Source organism: Piliocolobus tephrosceles, chromosome 19 (assembly GCF_002776525.5).
Source record: "Piliocolobus tephrosceles isolate RC106 chromosome 19, ASM277652v3, whole genome shotgun sequence".
Taxonomy (NCBI): Eukaryota; Metazoa; Chordata; class Mammalia; order Primates; family Cercopithecidae; genus Piliocolobus; species Piliocolobus tephrosceles.
The window spans coordinates 36693946-36710848 of record NC_045452.1 but is presented as its reverse complement, the minus strand read 5'-3'; positions in this window follow the sequence as shown (position 1 = coordinate 36710848).

Genomic DNA, 16903 nt, shown 5'->3' with positions numbered 1-16903 from the left:
AGGGACGAGGTGGAACCAGTGGCAGCACTGGGGTGCCGTCATAGCAACGAGGGGCCACCTTGGCCAATCACTGCTCGGAAAGGGAGGGGGGCGGGGACTGGACAGAGCCTGGGCGGGTTCCGTGCCTGGCTGCCCACAGGCTCTGACCTGGACGTCGCTGTCGGTGGCCCCTGGAATCCATCACTTTAGTCGGCTGTTCTGTGACGCCGCAACGAGGAGCCACCTGGGTACTGGGCCTTCAAGAGGAGGGACGCGGGAAGCGCGTCCGGGCCAACTCTCGAGAGGGTTTCACGCCTGCCCAGTGCGGGCACTGCCCGCTCCCTTCCGTCCCCGGGCCTCGCAGGTCCCCCCGGGGGTGCTGCCCATCCCCACTTACCTTTCTAGGCTCTTCGGACCCTTCGGGGTTCGCAGCTGGCAGAGATGTGTCCGCCAACATCTCTTCTTTGGTCCGTAAACAACTTCACTCTCAAGGAGGCAGCTCTGGCCTCTCAGCAGGCGCAGCCTACACTGATGTCGGTCCGGGTTTGACATCCTTCCCCGACCCCGACAGGAGTCCCAGCCCCCTCGGGCCTCTGACTCTCAGGGGTCCCGTAAGGATCTCCGCTCCTCTCCGCTCGCTCCTGGCTCCCCTCCACTCTCACACACCCATAAAATCACAGGCGCACACGCATGTACACGTGCAGGCTTGGCAATCTGCTTCACCTGACGCACTCCGCCTGCCCAAGGCCCCTCACGATCTCCCATTTCCTCTGCCATCATCCCAGACAAAAAGCTGTGTTATTTGTTGTTGCTGCAGGAGCTGGGGAGGAGTGACTGAATAACCACAGAATTTAGTCTTGATGGCAGAATCCCAGAAGCCAAATCCACGTGGTGAATGAGCTGCTGATCTTTCAGAGCACACATCTCCTGGAGATTCTTTCCAATGCTAATATGAAAGTTTACAACCATAACCCGTCATCAGGCCCAAATATATTACTTACTGAATAAATACACAAGTTACAAGCAACACACAAGAATCCAAAATTATGTCGTTTTTTTAATTGCAAAGATAAAAATGTTGTAAACACCAAAATTTAACAGCTTTTCTTATGGGGAAAAGTGGGGAGTTGGGGATAACAGATGATTATTATTTTCTTCTCTACATATTGGCAATTTCCCAGTTACTACAATTGAGCATGTCTTATTTTTATAATAAAATGCCAAAAGTATTTTAAATGTTAAAAATGTAGAATGGTAACATAATCAAGTATATGCAAATAAATAGTCATTTTTTACATTTAAAATGTCAGAAATTCAACTTTCAAATTTGTCTTAACAATGACAGTAACCAATGTTTACTAAGTTCTGACACTGCATGTGGGCGCTGTTTTAAGAATTTCATATGAGTTATCTCATTAAATCCTCACTATCATTTCTCCATTGTACATCTAAAGAAAGGGAGTTATAGGGGGATATAAACTAAAAATAACCTCCTAAGCCCCACCACAGCCAACTGAATGGACCCCCTCTTGGCCAAGGGGACCCCAGAAACCTTAAAAACTGAGTTATCAGCCATGATGGGAAGGGAGGTCAGACATGCCTCACTAATACGCTTTTGCCATTTAGACACAACAACTAACCAGCATTAATGTTAAGACAGAGATCATAAGACTGACAGAATGGACTCTGTGGCAGTAAGATACCAACTTATAAACAGGACCTTAGGCCATGCCAGGCATGAGTTAAGTCATGCACCCCTATACTTAAAAGAATAAACTATATTTTAACTACTTGGAGAAGGTCTTATGATTCATGTTTCACATTTTGTACTTGAGTAAAGAATCTTACTGTGAATCTCTCAAATCTTATCATGAGTTCCTCAGACTGTTGATGTACTAATTAATACGTAAACGACTGACCTGAAAAGGATACTGATTTGTTTCTAAATCATGACGTTTCACTGATTGTCTTGTGCATATGCAGAAAACATTTTAGCCTGTATGTTGTCATCCGTAGCCATTGATTGTAACCTCTATATCGTCCCTCCAGTGAAAAAAGACAACTCCAATATGAGGAGTCCCCTTCCCATTCCTCAACTTTCTTATAAAACCACTGCAACTTGTAACAGACTTTGGAACACACCCAACTTTGTTGGTGTGTCTTCCCCATTCAATCTTCAGATTTGACTTTCAATAAGCCTTTATCAATTTCTGCCTCAACAGCCTTAACTTTGGTCCACAGCAGTTAAAATCGTTGCCCAAGATCATACAGCCAGTGGGATTCAAATCAAGCCATCAGACCCAAGAGCAATTGTTGCTTATCACTATACTGCCTCCCAGATCTGTGATAAAGAAATAACTACAGTTTTCTGGCAGTGACTGTAAAGCATCTACCAAGCAGAGGACCACTGGTTCAAATGCCTTGGATTGCAAACACCAGACAGTGGCTTAAGCAAACCACATGGTTAAGCAAACCCTGTTCTGGATCACATCATTAGCAACTAGACATCTAGCTACAGCTATTAAATCCTAAGGTTTATAATTTGATTTCTATCCCGTACAAATTAGCCAGGGTCTTCCCTCCCAAATCTTTCAGTCAATCTATAGTAATTTCACTACACTGTGGGTTTAGCAATTATTCAAATAATTGACAAAGGTAAGAAGGGGTGAACAACAGGATGGGCCTCCCAGTACCTCCTGCAGCAGCCCCTGGACTGGATTCTAAATTCCTCCTTCCAGAAAGAAGCTGCACCCCAGCCCAGATTCAGCTGAAAGCCACAGCTGCCAAGAGGCAGTCGGAGCGCTGGGCACCTCTCTGTGCACCCCTCTGTGCACCCAGGAAGCCTCAGGAGGACTTCCTCAAGCCAAGTGGATGCCTCACTCAGAGCCCCAGGATCCCTGACCCCTGACCCCACAGTGACCTGGAAATGCCTGGTAATGCCAGAAGTAGCGCTTTCCAATTCTGAAGGCCCTCAAAATGCTTGCTCAGCCCATCTCCCTCCTTTCCTGGGGCGTGGGAGTGGTGGGGACATGAGAGGCAGAAAGATGAGGACACCATCAGGAGGTTTTTCCTTACTGGAAAATGAGAGGAAATCCTCTTCCACCGCTTAAAAATCAAAAGGGGATGCCCATATTCCTCTGGCAGGGGTCTCCCATCATCCCCCGCGAGGCCTTCCCATTATGCCCTGCGGGGCTTTCCCATCATCCACACAGGCCCTTCCCATAACCCCCAAGCGGGAAGTTCGCGCAAGTGCCGCTCTGCAGGGAGGAGTGAGGGCCAAGGGGAACGCCCTCAGGAGAGTGGAGGGCAGCAGTGGCCGCGGTTCCCCTGCACTTCGTTTCTTCAGTAAGAAATGATCTTCTTGTCCTTCTTACGTATAAATGGAGCGATCCATTTCCTTTTATCCATTAACCCCTTCAAAAAGAAGAAAAACAGTCCCAGGCCGGCCATGGCTGATCTCTGCAGAGGGGCTGGTCAGGGTGACTTCTGCTTCCTGGTGGGATGGCCAAGGCCGGGGAAACTGTTGAAACCACCCTGGAGCTGCCTTCTATATTTTCCACAACCTTCCAGGCCCACCTCCCAGCTGGAGGCCCTGCAGCTTGGCAGTTGCCATGGCGACTGAGTCCCTAAGTGTGTCTCTTCTGAGCTCTCCTGGACAGTGTGGAGGAAAGGCCTTAAGAACTGACGGGCTTCGGTAAAATGCAAACAGAATTTTTTTTTTTCAAGTTTTGTAGGCACTGTTCAGATAAAAAGGGACTTTCAACAAAATGAGTTCAGGCCTATCTTAACTATAGAACTATGAGGTTGTTTATTAGAATAATTGTACTCTGGTAAATTTACCAATGTCATATATATGCATATTTATAAACAAATATATTAGGGTATATAGATAGAAAAAGTTCTATCTACATGTACAATTGAAAACTTTTTAAAACAGTGTTGGTAGTATCACATATTAGCATTTAGAGGATAGAGACAGATCCGGGATTGGAGCCCGAGCTCCATATACTTCTTTCTGAAGTCAGTCTACTCATCTGTAAAATGGGCTGTTGTGAGGTCAAAATTAGATATTCATAATGAGAGTAGCACAGTGCCCAACGTAAAGCACTTAGTAAATGGGAGCTATTACTATTAATTGTACTGTTGTTAATCTTAAAATAGGTTAAGCACCTTTTGGTTATCAGTATGTTTGGGGGAGAATTTTAACTCAAGTTTATCTTAATCGTTTTCAGTAGAGGTTTTTTCTTGAAAAGAATCAAACTGCCAAAGATGATTCAGTCAGATAGTTGTTTGTGACAAAGAAGTTAGTCTGTGATGAACAGATAGTTTTAATGCTCATATTCATTAGCACTAATATATATAAGGGTGGGGAGAGACTGAAGCTTCTGGAAATATATAGACAGGTAGATTCTTAAATGTAAGTAGGTATTTGAACTGTTTGTGGATTATGTCTCATAAAGTTGGCACCCAGCAAGGAGGAAAATGCCAGATACACACACGCCCATACCTGAGGTATGTAGGTCAATGGAAGGCTATTGAAACACAGTTGTCAAGAGAGAAATGTAAATTATGTTTCACCCAGGAAGTGAGATTATTCCATCATGCCTCATAACCAGCAGGGGAAATAGTTTAGTGGACACCTGTGTGGAGAAAAGAGATGTCAGAAAATTGAATAGACTCAAATTTCACGTTGGGTAGCAACTCAAGGACATAGCTCAATGCTTGGCACATAGTAAGTGCTCGACCAACACAGGTTTATCAAATTGAGTGTTAGATATTATCTTGCAACAGAGCTGTGCTTTATGCAGCACTAGGAAAAGAGAAAAAAGTGATGTGAATTTTTTTTTCTTTTTCTTGTTTTTTTTATTCTTCTTAACACACTCCATTTTCCGAGGGCTCTCTCAGGATATCAGTTGCTTAACTACATCTGAGTGTCTTCTAGGTAGAGTATTAGGGGATTACAAGGAAATGAGAAAGAAATTACAGACCCATTTGGGGGCAAATTCTACATAAATCTACACTGTTAAAATAATTACCAGGGCTGGGTGCGGTGGCTCACGCCTGTGATCCCAGCACTTTGGGAGGCCAAGGTGGGTGGATTGCCTGAGCTCAGGAGTTTAAGACCAGCTTGGCCAACGTGGTGAAACCCTGTCTCTACTAAAAATGCAAAAAATTAGCTGGGCGTGGTGGCAGGCGCCTGTAATCCCAGCTACTCTGGAGGTTGAGGCAGGAGAATCGCTTGAACCTGGGAGGCAGAGGTTGCAGTGAGCCGAGATCGCACCATTGCACTCCAGCCTGGGCAACAAGAGTGAAACTCTATTTCAAAAAACAATACAAAACAAAACCCAAAACTATTATGCCTTCTGGCTACATGTTAATCCTTCATTCCAAAGTAGAGGTCACACTTTCCTACTGGTGGATATGCAAGGTTGGTTCTAGTTTTGATATTGCAGATAGCCTCACTCTAACCAGCAGTTGTGGTGGGAGATCCTGTGCTACATGGGGCTGTACTTTTCAAGATCTAAGGGTGGATCAGATTTTCCAGAAAAGGGACAGGGAAAGAGGTGGCATGCTGAACCACATGCTCATGATTTTCCCAGAATAAGGCTCCTCCTGCCCAACTTTTAGAAAGGTCGTGATCAAATAAGATAATGAGGATGAAATGATTTGGAAGTGCTATAGAAATGTAACATGTATATTTAGCTCAGGTTTTAAAATCTTTCAATTATTTAATATTTGATGCATACAAAGGAACACATATTCACATATGCCAGCAAAATAATACAGTGAACACCTGTGAACCCCCTGCCCAAAGTAAATTGATGAATGAGTGAATGAAATCAATATGAACATCTGAATGCATAGATCTTTGTCTACATCTCAAATTCAGCTCTTTGGATTGCAGGTTTATAGAATTGAGAAATTGCTGAGCCTAAATACATGTTGCTGCATTGCCTCCGAGAATGGCCAGACCTATCCCCACTCTCACCAGAACAGAGTGTGTGACTCACTGCTCCCTCGCCTACTGTAAGTCATTTTTCTTCTTTGCTAATCTGACGGACAAGGCAGTGTCTCATAGTGACTTTAGTTTGTATTAATATTTCCTCGATTATTTGAGAAGATAAGCATTTTTCCCCAAATGCTGATTCTTCACCTATGATAACCCTTGTTAATTATTTAGATTAGTTTTTTGCAGGCCACCTTCATACATCTGTATATGTTATTTTCTGTTTCTGAAATGTGATGCCCGCGTTTCTCTACCCGGTGAACAATTTGTCAACTTTAATACCTTACCAGATGTAACCTTCCTAGGGATGCTGTTTCTAACTGCTGCCAGCCCCTTCTTACCATCTCTCTGGTTGTGATTCTGATGCATTCCCTACACAATTGTAACGTGTTTCCAGGTCAGCCTCCCTAAGCACCTCCCAAGGCCTCCACCCCATAGTCTGGCACAGAACTTGACACATACCAGATACTCAACTTATTAAATATTACTGAATACTTTTAGAAAATTGGGAACATACAGTAAAGTATAATGAAGAAAATAAAGATAACCAATAATCTCACTTCCCAAAGATAATAACTACTGCCATTTTGGTGTGAATCCTTTCATGCTTTTAAAATGCATATGTGTGTCTATTTAATTGAAATCATTCTGTTTGTCATTTACATAATCACATGTCATTATATGGTGAACATGTCAAAAAAATTTTTCCAAAGTGTTTTAAAGACAATAGTATTTCACCTTAAGGATATACCAAAATTATTATGTTACAAATGTTGGATAAGAGAATGAAAGAAAATGTTTAATATAAAGTTGAACAAGGTAGGGGGTATTACTTAAGGAAATTATGCTTTTTTTTTTTTTTTTTGAGACAAGGTCTGGCTCTGTCATCCAGGCTGGAGTTCAGTGGCATGATCACAGCTCACTGCAGTCTCAACCTCCCAGGCTCAGGTGATCCTCCTGCCTCAGCCTCCCGAGTACCTGGGAATACATGAGCCTGCCACCACACCTGGCTGATTTTTTGTATTTTTTTTTTTTTAGAGACAGGGTTTTGCCATGTTGCACAGGCTCAAACTCCTGAGCTCAAGAGATCCACTTGCCTCAGCCTCCCAAAGTGCTGGAATTACAGGTGTGAACCACCACACCCAGTCTCCATTTTGTTTTTAAGAAAACAATGTTTCAGGTGTCTTTTCTCAGTATCTCATTCACTGGTGTTTCTTGGGTGACTACCAGAATTTCCTCAGCTCTGGGTACTGTTGCTGTCCTTCTCTTGTGGCACTGGCATACCTGCTTGTTTGAACTGCCTTTCTCCTCTCCTCAAGCCCATTTGTAATTATCTAGTTACTAGGACAAGCCTCTAAATAGTTGTGGAGCAAATATAGTTATCAGAAGAGCTAAATGAACCATTTCCCTCTCCCGCTACAAAGAGGAAAGCCAGAAAGATTTTAAACTGAACTGGCAATTTTAGGTTTCCCAGAGCTGGCTTTGTGCTATCTGATCACTGAGGCCCTGCACTGGGAGGCACGAGACGGGGCCTCTGGCAACCACATCCGGGTGGTACTAGAACAGCTCAGGGCTGTTATCTATGACCTCAGAACAAAGTCTCAGTTCAGGGGGCCTAAAAGAGTTTCCCCACTGAACAAGAATGGAAATGTGAAAATATGTATTTATTAAACAAGATAAGTGAAGATTGTTTCATTTAGAATGTGGTTCACTAATGTATTTATTTGATTACTTAGTTATCTTGGTATGTTCCGAATATTGTGGCTTTCCTTTTAGCAGTTCTTTATATTAATACATTTAAAGAGGGTCCCAGAAGTGCACCAGGCTTTAGGATGGCTAGAAATGGGAAGATGGGCTGGTCATTTTGGGTCATCTTGGCCCTGGTCTCAGTTCCAAGGATGTGTTGGAGGAAAGAATAGGGGTGATAGTTTAGGAAACTCTCTGGAGTGAAGAGGCAGCTTGGCTTTATTAGGTTGTTTTCTTCACCTTAATCCTGAACACCTTTTCAAGCTAACTGGCAGCAAGCTGGACATCGAGGTATGTGTTTAGTTCTAGAAACTTCTCTATGTGTGTCATGATATTTTCTTTTGTTACTATTTTAAGTCATGCACATATATGATATGTATTGTAATGTAGGAGAACAAGTAAAATTTATACAGTATAGGGAGAAAAAGGACCCGGAGATCAAGAACTCATCAGCCTCTGCCTGTGCCCAACATTACCCTGCAAGACAAGCATCTCACTCCCAAGTTCACTACCAGAATAAATGAATTAATTGACTCTAAAAGGGTTTTGAGAACAGTTTCAAGTTATTATTGCTTATGCTTCCTCCCCTGTATTCCAGATCCCACAAAAAAAGCCACTTCTTGGGCTGACCTTTTTATCATCCATCTCAAATTCAACAAGGGCAAAACTGAACTTCTTTCCTACACACACCAGTTGCCCAAACCTTCTCTTTTCTTTATTTCCTTATTTTAATGAAGGGCCCACTTGCTACTGGTTTCCTAAGCCAGAATCTGAACATCATCAATGTCTGGGACCAGTTCTTTCCTTCCCTCTTCCCCAACCAATCTCCAAATCCTGGAGATTCTTCCTTCCAAATTGTTCCAAATCCATCTACTGTTTTCCATTCCCACTGCTTCTTCCTTAGTCAGGACACCATCATCTTCTGCCAAGAAGACACCAACAGCCCAGGTGGTCTCCCTGCCTTAGTCTCACTCTCTTCTAATCTATTTGCCACACTGACCAGAATAATCTTTTAAAGCCATACATCTAATCATGTTGTTCTTCGGTTTAAAATCTTTCAGTAGTAAAGTCCAGACTCCCTCATTCGATTATGAGGCTCCGAATGACGTGGCCACCAAGTCCCTCCCCAGCCTCTTCTCTCGCCTTATGTTCACACACTGCACTCTCTGCTGTGGCCATAATGACTTTCAGTTCCCCAAACCTAACTTTCTCTGGGATTGCTGGGCCTTTGCCCACCCTGTTCTCTGCTTGGAACACCTTCCACTCTTCTTTTGGGTAACTCGATGCCTTCTCCAGGTCTCAGCTCAGCTGGCACTTGCACAACCCCATAGGCAGGCTTATCCCCAACCCTTGTCTGCAGCGTCCTTCAGGTGACTGTGTCTCCCAGGTGGGTAGCCCCTGAAGTGAGCCTCCACACTCCATCACTGTCGGGCAGTTGGAAGGCGGGAGAGGCATGATCCCCCAGAGTCGACCTAGATCCTTGTGGCTTCAGCCCCCAGCAGGTAGGGAGCCCACTAAGCTTCAGCTCTACAGCAGAGACACAGCCAAGGCTACTGGTGTGTGCAAAATATCGACTTGTGAAAATTACAGCATCCAAAACATGATTTTTTTCTAAAAGAGCTTTTTAAATTTTGTTTTCTGAAAGTTAAAACCAGAAAATTTGTGACAGTTTAAGGGTTTAAGGGGATTTTTAAGTTATGTGATGTGAGGCTCTCTGTAGTTTTGTACCAACTAAATTGTTCACTTCCTAAGAATGAGGACCTCTCCTATTCATCTTTGTAATCGGGACAGTGTGTGCAGATGAAAACATTCAATGACCCTACATTCATCCAGTTTCCAGGAGAAGAAACTGGAACACAAACTGATTGAATGTTCCCCGTATGACAGATTTAATAAGGCTAATGTTGGTGAAGTGGAGGCTGCGCAGGCAGTAAGAGGGTTCCCTTGTATACTTGGAAGGTGAACATGAGCTCTGGCATCCCAGGCCTGGTTCAGTGTTGATACCCCTGAATTGAAAGTGGCATTTCTGTGTACTCTTACAGATGTTCCTTCATTTGCCATCAGAAGGATAGCTGCGAAGTGATATGCAGTAACTTTGGAGGCATATTTTATTTTTAAACCTCTATTAACTTTGTGTCAAATAATCAAAGCTTAACAGGATGTATATTAAAGATGGTGGGAGGGAATCACACTTCGTTTTTAGAGAAAAATAGCAAATCCAAACAAGCTGATGCAAGGGACTTTGTGGCTGTCTCCTTCCTTCAGCTCCTGATAGGAGTCCTAGATTGATTACATATTCAGACTGATTAGCTGTGCTTTCCAATAATTAGAGCAGCCATAAGCATTTGTACACTAATTTACAGTTCCTAAAGCATCCTTAGGAATATTAGCATAAATATTTATTGAACGTCTCCTGTGTGCCAGGCATGATTCTATACATGATAAGGATTCAGTGATTAATAAAACCAGTTAAAAAATCTCTGCTTCCGGGCCAGGCGCGGTGGCTCAAGCCTGTAATCCCAGCACTTTGGGAGGCCAAGATGGGCGGATCATGAGGTCAGGAGATCGAGACCATCCTGGCTAACACGGTGAAACCCCCTCTCTACTAAAAAATACAAAAAACTAGCCAAGCGAGGTGGTGGGTGCCTGTAGTCCCAGCTACTCGGGAGGCTGAGGCAGGAGAATGGCGTAAACCCGGGAGGCAGAGCTTGCAGTGAGCTGAGATCCGGCCACTGCACTCCAGCCTGGGCAACAGAGCGAGACTCCATCTCAAAAAAAAAAAAAAATCTCTGCTTTCATGGTGCCTACATTCTAACACCTTACTTTCCCCGTTCATCCATACATCAACCCCACAGAGTCACACTAGAAAAACTGGAGTTCAGGAGAGTACATTGACTTTCACAGGGTCCCAAAAGAGTAAGTTTGGGGTCAGAATTTTAACCCGTCACTCCAGATTCCAAGTCCCACGCTTTTTTTTTTTTTTTTGCTAGCTCAGTATTCACTGTGGAATCTTAACTGATGCTCAAAAAGATAATCTTGAGTAATAGGAGAGAATATCATATTCAATAAGTTGCTTTTTTTTTTTTTTTCTTGAGACAGACTGTCACTCTGTCACCCAGGCTGGAGTGCAGTGGCACAATCTTAGCTCACTGCCACCTCCACCTCCTGGGTTCAAACAAATCTCCTGTCTCAGCCTCCCAAGTAGCTGGGATTACAGGCACATGCCGCCACACCCAGCTAATTTTTTGTATTTCAGTAGAGACAGGGTTACATTGTGTTGGCCAGACTGGACTTGAACTCCTGAGCTCAGGCAATCCACCTGCCTTGGCCTCCCAAAGTGCTAGGATTACAGGCGTGAGCCACCACACCCAGCTCAATAAGTTGCTTTTATTATTGAGTTACTTAAGTCTTTTTTTAGAAAGGATTTCAGTTATAAGAGTTAAATACTAATGGTCTTAACCATAAGAGTTAAAACTATAAATTAACTGGAAAGGAGCAGCTGCCTGGAGGAACCCAGGGCATGTGCCTTCTGATGGCCACAGTGAGTGCTGAGGTCTTCAGTGTAGGCTGTGAAGGGGACTGGCTGCCTAAACTGTCAGCCACTGGTGAGTAGGGTAGATTAAGCTGATGGAGCAGAAAGTCTCACCATCCAAAGCCATCCTTTCCCAGACTCCACGTCTGGTGGGAATAGATAGGCAATACGTGAAAGACTACTGAAGTGTGTGTCTTAGTCCATTTGGGTTGCTATAAAGGAATCCTCGAGGCTGGGTAATTTATAAAGAAAAGAGGTTTATTTAGTTCATGGTTCTGCACGCTGAACAAGAAGCATGGCACCAGCACCTATTTCTTGCGAAGGCCTCCGGAAGCTTCCATTCTTGGTGAAAGGCGAAGTGGAGCAGGCCTCACACAGTGAGTGGGGAAGGAAGAGAGAGAGCATGGAGGGAGGTGCCAGGCTCCTTCTAATCAGCTCTCACAGGGACCGGATACAGTGAGAACTCACTTACTACTGAGAGGATAGCACCAAACCATTCCTGAGGGATCTTCCCCCATGACCCAGACACCTCCCACTAGGTCCCACTTCCAACAGTGGCGGTCAAGTTTCGACATGAGATTTGGAGGGGACAAATACCCAAACAATATCAGTTTGATAAAGAGGATATGAGTAATTTCATTCTCCCATCAGTGTTGAAAAGAACCATGTCCATAAATCATCAAACCCTGGCCCAGAGGGAACTTTAAAGAACAGCCCCTTGAGTTCAGCCACGTAGTTTACCAAACTGGAGCTGGATGGAGAGCATGCCTTTTTTTTTTTTTTGAGGCGGAGTCTCACTGTCACCCAGGCTGGAGTGCAATGGCGCCATCTCAGCTCTCTGCAAACACCGCCTCCTGGGTTCAAGCAATTATTCTGCCTCAGCCTCCCCAGTAGCTATGATTACAGGTGCCCACCACCACGCCTGGCTAATTTTTGTATTTTTAGTAGAGACAGGGTTTCACCCTGTTGGCCAGGCGGGTCTCGAATTCCTGACCTCAGATGATCCCCCCGCCTCGGCCTCCCAAAGTGCTGGGATTACAGGTGTGAGCCACCATACCTAGCCTAAGAGTATGCCTTTTTGAAGACCCCATAAAAATTTTCCAACTTGCTTATCTCATGTATCTGCACTAGCTCAATTGCGAGAATGACTCCCGAGTTGATGGGTCAGTTTCCTGTTTCCACATACCTGACCTCATTCTACCTATAGGCATAAAATCAAGAGGAATTTACAACAGATGGGCTCAGGCAACAAGTTAGCCCCAGAGTGGAGCTCAGCTACAGAGGAATGCTTCACTGAAAGAACTGTAAGTCCCTGGATTCGATTCAAGACTTTATCAAGTCCTACTTCAGTTAGGATCCAGTTTACTCCCCCAAAGACCCATGAGTACTCTCTCAGTTACTATTTCCCTTGCCACACATATAGAAGAAAAGCAAGAAAGTTACTCTGCTGGGAAATACTGCCAAGGGGTCTTAGAAGCAAGAAAATTTGCTTATTTTATATGGGTAGTTTAAAGAGAACCACCCTTATAAATGGGTATTTGTCCCCTTATTATTTCAGGATACTTGCAAAGCTCCTCTCCTCCAAATATGTCTCTAATTCGAGTATCACAGTGTCTAAAATTCTACCAGTAAAATGCCATTACCTAAATTAAGCACAGCCTTCTGTCTTTATGTTGATATTTCTTTAAATATCATGCCTATAGTTTTAAAATGAAACGATACTAAAGGTATATAACAACAAACAGCTGGACCTGGCTTTATCCCTTTAACTCCTCTGTCTCATTCCCCAGCCATTTTCTACTCTTTTACCCATTTCTTTTGGTAGTTCCCTATATTTCTAAATAATATAAGTAAAGTATGATTTTTATGTCCAATTTTAAAGGTTTTCTATGGACCTCTTCTTTTAGAGACGACATCTAGTTATCTTACATCCCTTGCCACTTCCCCTGACACTATAGGACTGACAGGTCTATCCCAGCCAGGGTGACTCAGTCATTGTTTTTCATGGCCACTGCCTGTTCTTTATGATCAAGGAAGAGAGTGCTTTGGAGGAAACAGAGCTTTCATACGTTAAAAGGAAGTGAGTCAAAAGTACTGCAACTGAAAGTGTGGCATGGGTTAGGGAGCATGGCCAGTCTCCTCGCTGGGCTCCTGGAAGTGTGGCATGGGGTGGGGAGTGTGGCCAGTCTCCTCGCTGGGGTCCTATAGGACTGGGAATGCCTACTCCTTCACACCTAATTATGTTTGCTGGATTGCGTTATAGTTCTTCAGTGTGTGGACTCTTGTCAGTTTTATATCTGTAGGCCGAGCACAATGCCTGGAATACAGAGCATGCTTAATAATGAGAGGCTTTTCATTGTATTTCTTACCAACAACACTAGTAACTGAACATAAATCACCCTTCCTCGCCGGTCAGTGCACCATACAGCTAGAATTCTTGCTTTTTGATGAGTGGAGATAAAATGAATTTCTTTTCTCCATGTTAAGTAATCAAGTTCTGATTTTCCCTTTTCTTTCTCTCTAATAGTGGTTAATGCTCTAATGCTTTCTAAGCATGAGGCATTTTCTTGAGCTCTGAAGCCTACTATCCTCAAAGCCCCCTTCAGGGAAACCTCAGTTCCTTGTCAGTCAAGGCCTGTCACTGGCTTTGCCTTGGCCTTCTCTGGGAGAATGTCTGCTCCTTAAGTTCATGGCATACATACCATGCTGTTGGTGAAACAGAGCGAAGAAAGCCAATGCAACTTAGGAAGATCATCAAGCAAACTAGGATAAGCATTACGGGAATCCTGGAAGGAGCAAAGAAAGAAAAGGAAGAGAAAGCTTATTTAAATAAATAATGACAGAAACTTCCCAAATCTGTAAAGGGAAATGAATGTCCAGATCCATGAGTCCCAAAGAGCCACAGATAGACTAAATATAAAGAGATTTCACCAAGATACATTATAATCAAATTCTCAAAACTTAAAGAAGCAATTTTGAAAGCAGCAAGAGAAAAGCAACTTGTCACACATAGAAAACCCATAAGACTGTCAATAGGTTTCTCCGCATAGCCCTTGAAGGCCAGGAGGGAGTGGGATGATATATTCAGAGTGTTGAAAGAAAACAACCAACCAAGAATATTTTACCAGGCAAGGCTCTCCTATAGAAATGGAGAGAGAAAGACTTTCCCAGACAAAAGCTCTGGGAGTTCATCACCACTAGGTCACCTTACAAGATCTGCTAGAAGGTGTTATTCCAGTTGAAATGAAAGGACGCTAACATTATGAAAACATATAAAAGTAGAAAACTCGCTGTAAAGGTAAAAATGTAGTCAAATTCAGAATACTACTACAGTGGTGGTATGTAAATCACTTTTAACTCTAGTATAAAAGTTAAAAGACAAAGGTATTAAAAATAATTATAGCTACAATAATTTGTAAGTGGATACACAATACATAAAAGATATAAATTGTGATATCAGTAACATAAAATATGTTGAGATGGGGAGAAATTGAAGTGTAGGATTTCTGTAGGCAGCTAACGTTTTATTACTGGAGTGCAGTGGTGTGACCTCAGCTCACTGCAGCCTCTGCCTCCTGGGTTCAAGCAATTCCCCTGCCTCAGCCTCCCGAGTAGCTGGGACTACCGGCACATGCCACCACGCCCAGCTAATTTTTTTGTATTTTAGTAGAGACGGGGTTTCACCACGTTGGCCAGGATGGTCTCGATCTCCTGACCACATGATCTGCCCGCCTCGGCCTCCCAAAGTGCTGAGATTACAGGCGAGAGCCACAGCGCCTGGCCTAAAATGTTTTATATAAGCATCATAGTGACCACAAAACAAAAACCTGTAGTAAAGATACAAAATGTAAAGAGAAAGGAATGAAAGCGTACCATTACAGAAATCATCAGATCAGAAAGGAAGCTAGTAAGGGAGTAAGAAAACAATAAAGGAACTACAAACAGCCAGAAAGCAATTTTTAAAATGACAGTAGTAAGTCCTTATCTATCAGCAATCACTTTAATGTAAATGGATTAAATTCTGCAATCAAAAGATAGAAGTGTCTGAACGGATATTAAAAAACAATCTATGTGCTGCCTGCAGGAGACTCATCTTAGCTTTAAGGATACACATAGGCTGAAAGTAAATGCATGGGAAAAGATATTCCATGCAAATGGTAACCAAATAAAGAGCAGAAAAGATACTTATATCAGACAAAACAGACTTTAAGTCAAAAACTTTGTAAGAGTCACTATATAATGATAAAGAGATAAATTCATCAAGAGGATATAACAGTTATAAATGTATATGCACCCAACATCGGAGTACCTAAATATTTATTAACATAACTCAAGAGAGAAATAGCAATACAGTAATAGCAGGGTACTTCAGTACCCCATTTTCAACAATGAATAGATGGCCCAGACAGAAGACGAATAAGGAAACAGTGAACCTGAACAACACTGTAGAGCAAATGGACCTAGCAGACATATAGAACACTCCTTCCACCAGCAGCTGAATGCACATTTAAATGTACACAGAGCATTCTCTAGGATAGATTGTATGTGAGGCCACAAAACAAGTTTTAACAAATTTAAGAAGATTAAAATCATATCAAGTATCTTTTCTGACCACAATAGTATGAACTAGAAATCAGTAACAGGAGGAAAATTGGAAAATTCACAAATATGCAGAAATTAAATACACACCTGAACAACCAGTGGGGTCAAAGAAGATAGCAAAAGGGAAATCAGAAAATTCCTCGAGACAAATGAAAATGGAAACAACATACCAAAACTTATGGGATGCAGCAAAAGCAGTACTAGAGGGAAGTTTATAAAGAAAATGTGGTGTATATCTATATGTACACAATGGAATACTATTTAGCCTTAAAAAAAGAAGGATTTCGTGTCATTTGCAACAACATGGATGAACCTGGAGTACATTACACTAAGTGAAATAAGCCAGGTACAGAAAAACAAATATAGGCCAGGCATGGTAGGTCACGTCTCTACTCCCAGCACTTTGGGAGGCTGAGGCGGGAAGATTGCTTGAGCCTTTGAGTTCAAGACCAGCCTTGGCAACATATCAAGACCCTATCTCTACAAAATTTAAAAAATTAGCTGGGCATGGTGGCATGGGCCTGTAGTCTCAGATACTCAGGAGGCTAAGGGTGGGAGGATCACTTGGGCCTGGGAGATCAAGGCTGCAGTGAGCCTTGGCCACTGCACTCACGCCACTGCCCTCCAACCTGGGCAACAGAACAAGACCCTGTCTCAAAACAAACCAACCAACAAAAAAACTAACAAAAAAAGAAAAATATGCATGACCTCACTTATTTGTGGAATCTGAAAAACTTAGAACTCAGAGAAGTAGAGCATATAATAATGGTGGTTACCAGGGGCAGACGGTGGGAGAAATGGGGAGTTGCTGCCCAAAGAGTACAAAATTTCACTTAGGAAAGATGAGTAAGTTCTAGAGAGCTAATGTACAGCTCTAATGTATAGTTAGTAATAATACATTGTATACTTGAAATTTGCAAGAATAGATCGTAAATATTTTCACCACCAAAACAAAAATAATGTGAGGTGATTGGATATACTAGCTTGACTGTGGCAATAATTTTACAATGTATTCATGTATCAAAACATCACATCAT